Genomic DNA, 10555 nt, shown 5'->3' on the forward strand with positions numbered 1-10555 from the left:
ATACTTCGTTACCTTCACTGATGATTACTCAAGATATGGGTTTGTCTATTTGCTTAAACACAAATCCGAGACCTTTAACGTATTTAAGGTCTTTAGGGCTTTAGTGGAAAAGCAAACTGGCAAAGTGATCAAAACCCTTCGATCTGATCGAGGTGGTGAGTATATGTCTGGAGAGTTCGATGACTTTCTTAAAGAAGAAGGTATCGCTTCTCAGCTTACCGCACCTGGCACACCTCAACAAAACGGAGTGTCAAAGAGAAGAAACCGAACTCTTATGGAGATGGTTAGATCAATGATGAGTTACTCATCACTCCCGCTTTCCTTTTGGGGATATGCCCTCGAAACAGCCGCCTACATTCTGAACCAAGTTCCATCCAAAACGGTTCCTGGTACTCCTTATGAACGATGGACTGGACGTAAAGTGAATCTTGGCCGCATCCGAATTTGGGGTTGCCCTGCACACGTGCTGAGGCAAAAGACTAGCAAGTTGGCTAGTAGGTCAGAATTGTGCCTGTTTGTAGGATATCCGAAGGAAACCAAAGGTTTTACTTTCTATAGTCCCGAGGACGATAAGACTTTCGTTAGAACGAATGCTCGTTTCCTTGAGGAGGACTTTATGAAGGATGCGAAACCTAGAAGCAAAATTGTGCTTGAAGAAAAGTTGGGTGAGGAAGCTTCTACCTCATCTGTAAGAACTGTTCTTACCCCAACTGAAACACAACCTAACTCATCAGAATCTTGTCAAGTAGTACTTAGACGTAGTGGGAGGGCTACTCAAAAGCCTGACAGGTACATGTCTTATGGAGACTCTCTTGTAGCCGTCTCCGACATGGATGACCCTGTTTCCTATAGCCAAGCGATGGCTTGTTCTGAATCAAACCTTTGGCTTGACGCCATGAAAGTTGAAATGCACTCGATGTATGTCAACAATGTCTGGAAACTTGTAGACCTTCCTGAAGGGATTAAACCCGTAGGGTGTAAGTGGATATACAAGAAGAAAAGGGGTCCTGATGGGAACGTCGAGACGTTCAAAGCACGACTTGTGGCGAAGGGTTATACCCAACAAGAAGGGATTGACTATGAAGAAACCTTCTCGCCAGTCGCGATGCTTAAATCCATCCGCATACTCCTATCCATAGCTGCAGCTCTCGACTATGAGATCTGGCAAATGGATGTCTGAATGGCAATCTTGACGAGCGCATTTACATGGCTCAACCAGACGGTTTCGTGGATAAAGGTCAAGAGACCAAGGTTTGTGAGTTGCTTAAATCCATTTATGGACTAAAGCAAGCATCTAGGTCATGGAATATTAGATTCGATGAAAATGTAAAAAGCTTTGGCTTTGAACAGTCGATAGATGAACCTTGTGTTTACAAGTTAATACACGAAGGTAAAGTTGTGTTTCTGGTACTATATGTCGATGATATACTACTCATTGGTAATGACGTGGGTAAGTTATCTGAGGTTAAGGTCTGGCTGGCAAAGCAATTCGATATGAAGGATCTAGGAGAAGCCGCATACATTCTAGGAATCCAAATCTTTCGAGATAGGAAAAACCGGACCCTGTCGCTCTCTCAAGCATGTTATATTGATAAGGTGATGGATCGTTTCTCGATGCAAGACTGCAAGAGGGGTCAAACACCCTTTAGGCATGGAGTTTCACTCTCTAAGGACCAGTCTCCCAAGACTGCACAAGAGATTGAAGACATGAGGAAGATACCTTACACCTCTGCCGTAGGAAGCCTCATGTATGTCATGCTTTGCACTAGACCTGACATCTGTTTCGCCGTTGGTGTAGTTAGTCGTTTCCAATCCAACCCTGGACCCGAGCACTGGATTGCTGTTAAGCATGTTCTTAAGTATCTTCGAAGAACTAGGAACTTGATGCTTACATACTCAGGTACTGACCTGACTATGACGGGATATACCGACTCCGATTTTCAAGCGGATAAGGATTCCAGGAAATCCACTTCGGGATCTGTGTTCATCCTTAATGGTGGAGTTGTTGTGTGGAGAAGTATTAAGCAATCTTGCATTGCTGACTCCACAATGGAAGCAGAATATGTGGCTGCTTGTGAAGCATCCAAAGAGGCTGTATGGCTTAGAAAGTTCCTTAAGTATTTGGAAGTTGTTCCAAACGTCGACGAGCCCATGACCCTTTATTGTGATAATAGTGGGGCTGTCGCTAACTCAAAGGAACCTAGAAGCCATAAGCGCTCTAAGCATATTGAGAGGATATACCATTTGATTCGAGAGATCGTGCAGCGCGGAGACGTGGAAGTGAAGAAGATCTCAACGGTGGACAACCTCGCAGATCCATTCACCAAGGCCCTAGCGAACAAGGTCTTCGACCAACATCGTGAGGGATTAGGCATGAAGGACTACACACACCTTCTTTGAGTCAAGTGGGAGTTTGTTGTCAATGGTGCCCACAAGAAGAGTTGTAGTCTTTATTTTGTACATTTGATGTAATAAAGTCTCATGAAGACTCTTGCTTGTAATTGCCTATCTATTCATTAATAAAGTTGAAACGTTCATTCATTCTTTCTTTGTTTGAAGCTTTATGATAAAACCTTAGTCTTTTAGTCCATAAACAAACTTAACAACTTACGAAGAGACAAATGTAGATTTGCATGAACAAACTCTTCGTAGTTTGCTTAAAACGTTATATTCGCAATCTTAGGGTCAAAGGACTATTGACCTCAGTATGATTGTTAGAAGAATCTATGATGTCTGGTTATGAGGCATTGAGAGTTGGGGACTCTATAGTTCTTCTAGGTATCTTCCGAAGATACTGAATTGACCAGTGCACTTCTAGAGACAATATAAGAACAAACCATTTAACCTCTTATGTCTCGAAGTCACTATGTATGAATTGCATCATGCTTACCTTAATCCTGAAATGAGACATGTCATTTCACACCTTAGTATTCTCATTTGAGAAAGTCAAAGTTCGGACTCACTATGTGATTCTGAACAAGGCCTATTGGTGAAGTACTAAGTTGTGATTCTGTCATGAGTAACTTTGTGAAGTTCTCATAGATATGGAATTCATGTACAAGATTGCTGAAATGCAATGTATGTCACCTCATGCTTTGTTCCTTGGAGTGTGAATAAATGAACTGGCCAGTGTCCAAATTGAGTCCTGACTCTTTTGGATGAAACAATGTGACTTGTTAGCTCCTCGTCAATACATTGTTTCTAACTTATTCACAAGCGACAAAGGAGTTGAGGAAATAACAGCTAGAAGGGTAAAATGGTAATTTAGTAAATCCCGACTAGCTGATGACATTCATGAAGGGTAAACATAGATAATATTCAGTGGATCCGCTCATCATAATTAGGTCGAATTCTTGAGTAGAAAATAAATTCATTTGAACCGAGAGATTTTCAGTGTCAGCTCTTTAGTGGAGTCAGTTGGCATTAAGCTAAACTTGGAAAAGGTTTGTGAACTTTTGATTCCAAGTGTTTAGCTCAAGCTTTGTTCATTTGGGTCCATGAGGTCACTGTCACGAATCACATCGATAGGAATAGTTAAACTGGAAGCTAAGTCAAAACAAGAACGAAAATGGTTAAAAGGGTATTTTTGTCTTTTGAGACAAAGGATGAAATGAATGTCAATAAATTTTTTGACAAGTTCATTTGATGACTTAATGTCACTCGGCCATAACTTGATTATTGGGCCTTGTGAATTAATTTCATTTCATAAGAATTTTATTGAAAATTCTTAATGGGCTTTTCTCATGTTGTCATGAACAAATGAAGAAGCTTCTAGAAGCTCCTTCTAGATGAGAGTTGGGCGCCCAAAATACCCAAGAGAAAGAGTTTATTTTGTGCATAAATGTATTTAGATACTTGCCAAAAGGAAAAGAGGAAACAAATTTTGCATATGGGATGCATAAAGAATCGGCCATGTTGAGAGAAAAGGCAAGCCTTGAACAAAATAGGAAACAAATCAAGGCTTCTAGAAGCCCTAGCTTGGCCGAGTGTCTCAATAGGAAAGAGAGGAATTTGGCTCATGAATATGTGATATTCCATAGAAGAGGAAACTACCTTATTGAAGGTGAGACCTCTCCTATAAATAGGAGCCTCATTTCCTCACATTTCATTCATCCAAGTTTAAGAGATTTGAGAGACTCACTCTCTAGAACTTGTGGCCGAAAATCCTCTCTCTCTCTCTCTCTAGTTTATTTTCGATTTTTCTTGCTTTGGCACCTAGGTCCTCACTCGACCTAGTGTTTAGCTCTGCGACTTCGAGACTCGTTCTTAAGTCGTAGTGTTTAAAAGTGCCCACTCACTGATTCCTTCTTTTCGAGTGATTTAGTGATAGAAACTTTCGTGGTTGCTCGAGGTGCCGAGGAAAGAAAGAGAGACGTGTTGCGAGCGTTGCAAACTTTCCACAAGCTTCTTCAAAGTTCAAGCTTCAAGAAAGGCTAGTAAACTTCTAGCTCATATTGGTTTTTAATTACATGTACTTGCACTTGTCTAGGTTAGTAAAAACTGTTTTACTTGTAAAAGAAAAATTTTAAAATTCCGCCGCTTACCGAAGCGTTAATTATTTTCTCAAACCCTAGATCGATTCCAACACGGTGAAGGCTTCTACTTCTTTCTTCCCTCCTTTTCTAAACAAGAGACCTTTTCTGGGGCAGCTCTTCAGGTAGCGTAGTATCCGGTTCGCAGCTTCAAGATGTTCCTCGAAAGGGCAGTGCATGAACTGACTTATCATGCTCACAGCAAATGCAATGTCCGGCCTTGTGTGTGATAAGTATATAAGCCTGCCCACTAGTCGTTGGTACTGCTGCGTATTGACAGGAACTCCTTCCTTGATATTCCCCAGCTTCAGGTTTGGATCTATCCGAGTGTCGACCAGTTTACACGCACTCATTCCAGTATCTTGAAGCAAATCAAGAATGTACTTCCGCTGTGACACTGCAATTCCTTCTTTGGACCAAGTGTTAGAAATTGAGTAAAATTAAATAGGTGCTTTAATTAGCTCAATTTAATTTGTTCATTAAAAGACAAAATAGTGTGTTGTTGATTGAGAAAGTGAGTTTGTGAATGAGGAAGTGACGAGCTCGACTGGGGCGAGGTCGTCAGCTCGACTGGGGCGAGGTCGATTGAACGAAATGACGAAGTCATTTCAGTTCGACTGAGGGCGAGGTCGACTGGTCGACCTCCTGGCGAGCTCGACCTCCAGATGAGCTCGGCCTCCTGGCGAGCTCGACCTCCTCGCGAGCTCGACCTCCAGGTGAGCTCGACCGCCTTTTCGCGGAAATTCTCGCCAACGGTCGAGCCTCCTCATTTAGCAGTTATTTGTGGTTACCGTTCGAACTAACGGTCACGTGTCTTCAAAACGAACTATCGTTTGGCCAACGGTCGTGTCGTTTGAGACTATAACCGTAGTTCGACCGAAACGGTGCGTCTGTTCGTAGTTCGACCGAAACAGTGCGTCTGTTCCCAGATCGACCGAAACAGTGCATCTGTTCGCGAAGACCGTTAGTTCGACCGAAACAGTGCGTCTGTTCGTCGAACCTCTTCGCGAACAGGTACGATTGATTATATAATCCGACTTCGGATTCAGTAATCAACACAGGTTTTCGAACCAACTTTCTCAATTCCCTAAACACTAATCCAGAAACACAGTTCTTGCTTATTTTTGGATTTTCACTCTGTCTTGGTGCAGTCCGAACTAGGCTTGTCGTATCCTGCGGTATTCTTGTACAGAAACCTTAAGACATTTTCGGGTACTCGAAATACTATAAGGAAAGCGTTCCTATGCGTGATTCAAGCCTCGAAGTCTTCAATTTTGAAGAATTATCCAACAATCTTATAGTATCATGTGCTATGGCTACCGAGGCATCTGTTTCAAGTCTGAAAGTGATGAGCCAGGACTTCGTCAAGTTAGATCGCTTCGACGGCACTAACTTTACTCGCGGGCAAGACAAGATGCGTTTCTTCCTCACCGCCATGAAGATCTTCTACGTGCTCGACCCGACGTTGGTGCCCATCCCAGAGCCGACGGACGAAGATGATGACGAACTCAGGCGGACCGGAAGAAGCGTCAAGAGGACGAGCTGCTGTGCCGGGGTCACATTCTGAACACATTGTCAGACCGACTCTACGATCTCTACACCGACAATCCATCGGCGGTTGAGATATGGAAGGCTCTCGAGTACAAGTTCAAGGTCGAAGAAGAAGGTACCAAAAAGTTCCTTGTCTCGAGTTACTTTGATTTCAAGATGTTTGATGACAAGCCTATACTTGCTCAACTTCATGAATTGCAAGTTATAGTCAACAAATTGAGGGCCGTGAAGATAGATATTCCGGAGTCTTTCCAAGTTGGTGCAATTATTGCGAAGTTGCCCAATTCGTGGAAAGGCTATCGAAAGAAACTTCTTCACAATACCGAGGACTTCTCTTTGGAGCAAATCCAGAAACATCTTCGAATCGAGGAGGAATCGAAGATGAGAGAGAAGACGACGGATGCCGGTACTTCCAAGGCTAATGCAGTGAGCGCTAAAGGCAAAAGGAAGTGGAATGACAAGGAAGGTTCTTCGGGTTCCAAAAAGGACTCGAAGAAATTCAAGCATTCCGGCAAATCCAAGTCCGGCAACAAGCCCGGATCCAAGGGGTCCAAAGGGGGCTGCTATATGTGTGGCAAACCCGGTCACTATGCTCGAGATTGTCGACACCGCAAGACGGATGTGAAAGAGGTCGACGCCACTATGACCGATACTAACATAGTCGCTACGTTGAGCGAACTCATGGCGGTCAAAGGCAAGGTTCAAGGGTGGTGGTACGACACTTGTGCTACCGTTCACGTCGCCTATGATAGGGCTGCCTTCAAAACCTATTCTGAAGTCAACGATGGACAAGCGGTTCAGATGGGAAACGAGCATCGCTCTCAAGTTGTCGGCATCGGGAACGTGGATCTCAACTTCACCTCCGGGAAGACGGTCACTTTGACCAATGTTCTCCATGTTCCGGATATGTGTAGGAACCTAGTTAGTGGCGATCTCCTTGGCAAACCGGGGATCAAATCTGTGTTTGAGTCGGGCAAGCTTATCTTGACCCGAAATGGTGTAATTGTTGGCAAAGGCTATTCCAGTGAAGGGATGGTCAAATTATGTATTATTGACAATGTTATCAATGAAATTTCTCCTTCTGCTTATATGCTTGATTCTGTTTCTTTATGGCATAGTAGATTAGCACATATTGGTTTTAGCACTATGAAAAGGTTAATTAAATGCGATTTAATTTCGTGCAAATCCGATAAATTGGATAAATGTGAAATATGTGTGAAATCTAAAATGATAAAGAAACCGTTTTATAGTGTAGAGAGAAATTCTAAGGTGTTAGATCTTATACACTCTGATATATGTGAATTTAATGGCATGTTAACCCGTGGGGGAAATAGGTATTTTATTACCTTTATTGATGATTGCTCTAGATTTACATATGTGTACTTATTGAAACATAAAGATGATGCTTTCAATGCTTTTAAAGTGTATAAGGCTGAAGTAGAAAATCAATTAGGAGTTAATATTAAAGTCCTTAGAAGTGATAGGGGCGGTGAATATTTTCCTAGTGATTTTAATACTTTTTGTGAAGAAAATGGTATTGTTCATGAATGTTCTGCACCTAGAACACCACAACAAAACGTTTTAGTCGAACGTAAAAATAGGACACTTCAAGGGATGATAAATGCCATGTTAACGCATTCTGGATTACATTTTAGTTTGTGGGGTGAAGCTTTACTATCCGCATGTCATATTTTAAATCGTATTCCTTTAAAGAAAACCCAAATATCTCCATACGAGGTATGGAAAGGGCGAAAGCCTAATATTGGGTATTTCAAAGTGTGGGGGTGTCTAGCCTACTACAAAAACATGGATCCTAAAAGGACCAAGTTGGGTCCTCGAGGGATGCGAAGTGTTTTTATTGGCTATGCCATGAATAGCAAGGCATATAGACTTCTAAACTTAGAGTCTAATGTCATAGTGGAATCCCGAGATGTGGAATTCTTTGAGAATCTTAACTCGACAGGAAAAGAACCTCAAAATTCCACTTATGAAGAACCTCGACCAGGCGAGCTCGATCTCCAGGGAGGATCGACCTCAAGGCGAGCTCAAACCCCTGGCGAGCTTGACCAGCAGGGAGGTTCGATCTCCAAGCGAGCTCGACCCCAGGTGAGCTCGACCCCAGGCGACCTCGACCTCCAGGCAGGCTCGATGCCTCGAGAGGAAAGTTCTTCTAGGGTAGTTGTAGAACAACCCGAACTTCGGAGAAGCAAAAGAGTCCGTAAGTCTAAGGAAATAGATTCTCGCATCATTTCTTTTTACCTAGTAGAAGGAAATAGAGAGAGTTTTGCACGGAAAATTCCTATTATTCTTCTTATTGAAGATGATCCTAAGATTTATAATGAAGCTGTGGCTTCTCGAGACTCTGCCTTTTGGAAGGATGCTATCCAAGATGAAATGGATTCTATTATGTCAAATCACACTTGGGAAATTGTCGATCTACCCAAAGGGTCTAGACCTATTGGGTGTAAGTGGGTGTTCTGAAAGAAGTACCATAGTGATGGCACTCTTAACACTTACAAGGCTAGATTAGTAGCCAAAGGATTTCGACTACGAGAAGGAATTGATTACTTTGACACATATGCACCGGTAGCGAGGACAACAACAATTAGAGTGTTGTTTGCCTTGGCTTCTTTGTATAACCTCAATGTTCATCAAATGGATGTCAAGACGGCATTCTTGAATGGAGATCTCGATGAGGAGATTTACATGAAGCAGCCGGAAGGTTATGTGCTTCCGGGTAATGAACAAAAGGTTTGCAAACTTGTTAAATCCTTATATGGATTAAAACAAGCACCCAAACAATGGCATCAAAAGTTTGACTCAGTCATACTTTAGAATGGATTTGTTCCTAACGTTTGTGACAAGTGTTTGTACTCAAAGGTGCGTGGTAACCTTGTGATCTTCCTATGTCTCTATGTTGATGATATGTTGATCATTAGCAATGAGATGAAAGGAATATTAGAAACGAAGAGGTTTCTATCTTCCACTTTCAAAATGAAAGATCTTGAACAAGTTGATACTATTTTGGGTATCAAGGTTCGTAGAACCAGTGGGGGTTATGAACTTAGTCAATCACACTATGTTGAAAAAGTGCTTGATAAGTTCAAACATTTAAATTTCAAAGAAGTGAATACCCCATTTGATCCAAGTGTAAAACTTGAAAAGAATGATGGAAGGGCTGTGGCTCAGTTGGAATATGCTAGTGCGGTTGGTTGTCTTATGTACTTGATGCAATGTACTCGACCAGACATAGCATTTGCCGTTAGTAAAATGAGTAGATTTACCAGCAATCCAAGTGCCGAGCATTGGAAGGCCATTGGGAGAATCTTTGGATTTCTTTTGAAAACCAAAAATCTTGGACTTCAATACGGTCAGTTTCCTGCCGTACTAGAAGGATATACTGACGCAAGTTGGATATCGGGCGTTGGAGATAACAAATCTACGACGGGATGGGTATTTACACTTGCCGGCGGGGCAGTTTCTTGGAAATCAAAGAAACAAACATGTATCACTCATTCGACCATGGAATCACAGTTCGTGGCTCTTGCTTCAGCAGGTCAAGAGGCTGAATGGTTGAGGGATCTTCTTTTAGAAGTTCCATTGGCTAAAGACAATATATCAACCGTGTCGATACATTGTGATAGTCAATCAACTTTAGCGAGAGCATACAGTGAAGTGTATAATGGAAAGTCTAGACATATTAGTCTGAGACATGACTATGTGAGGAAATTGATCAAAGATGGAATCATTTCGCTCACATATGTAAGATCAAGCTTTAATATTGCTGATCAGTTCACTAAACCTCTTGCAAGAGATTTGGTGAGATCGACCTCGAGAGGTATGGGTCTTAACCTCCTTGAGTAGCGATCTGACAATGATGGCAACCCAACCTAAGGTTAGGAAATGACTAACTATAGGTTCAATGGGTATGAACAAGTCATTGAATTGGATATTCATAACATTATATAATAATGTTGACTGTTACAATCGGAAGGTTGAGTTTCTTAACTCTTAATGAAATTCAGTCTTGAGGACAAGTATCTATACGTAACAGAGATACTGTAAGAACTTCACCTATGTGAATTTCGGGATGGTGCCGTCCCAAAGTGAGAGTTGGAGTTTTCTCTCATGAAAAATTCACGAGACAGGATGAGCACATGGCCATTAACGGTGCTAAGCGTGTGATATAGGAGAAGAACACTAAAGAGTGTGTGTTGAGTAACACCGATTTTATCACAGGGAAAATAGGTTCAAAGCCTGGCTACCTAATTTACGATAAAGTCTTGTGTTGCTTATACTAAGGATAAGTTCAAATCGAAAGATACTTATCTGTACTAACAATCTTTATCTCTTTTCTGGATTCTATTTTGCCTTTTCTGAACAAGTGGGGGATTGTTAGAAATTGAGTAAAATTAAATAGGTGCTTTAATTAGCTCAATTTAATTTGTTCATTAAAAGACAAAATAGTATGT

The sequence above is a fragment of the Urtica dioica genome, chromosome 3 (genome assembly GCF_054948205.1).
Source record: "Urtica dioica subsp. dioica isolate 48M chromosome 3, U.dioica_male_clone48M_v1_H2, whole genome shotgun sequence".
Lineage (NCBI taxonomy): Eukaryota > Viridiplantae > Streptophyta > Magnoliopsida > Rosales > Urticaceae > Urtica > Urtica dioica.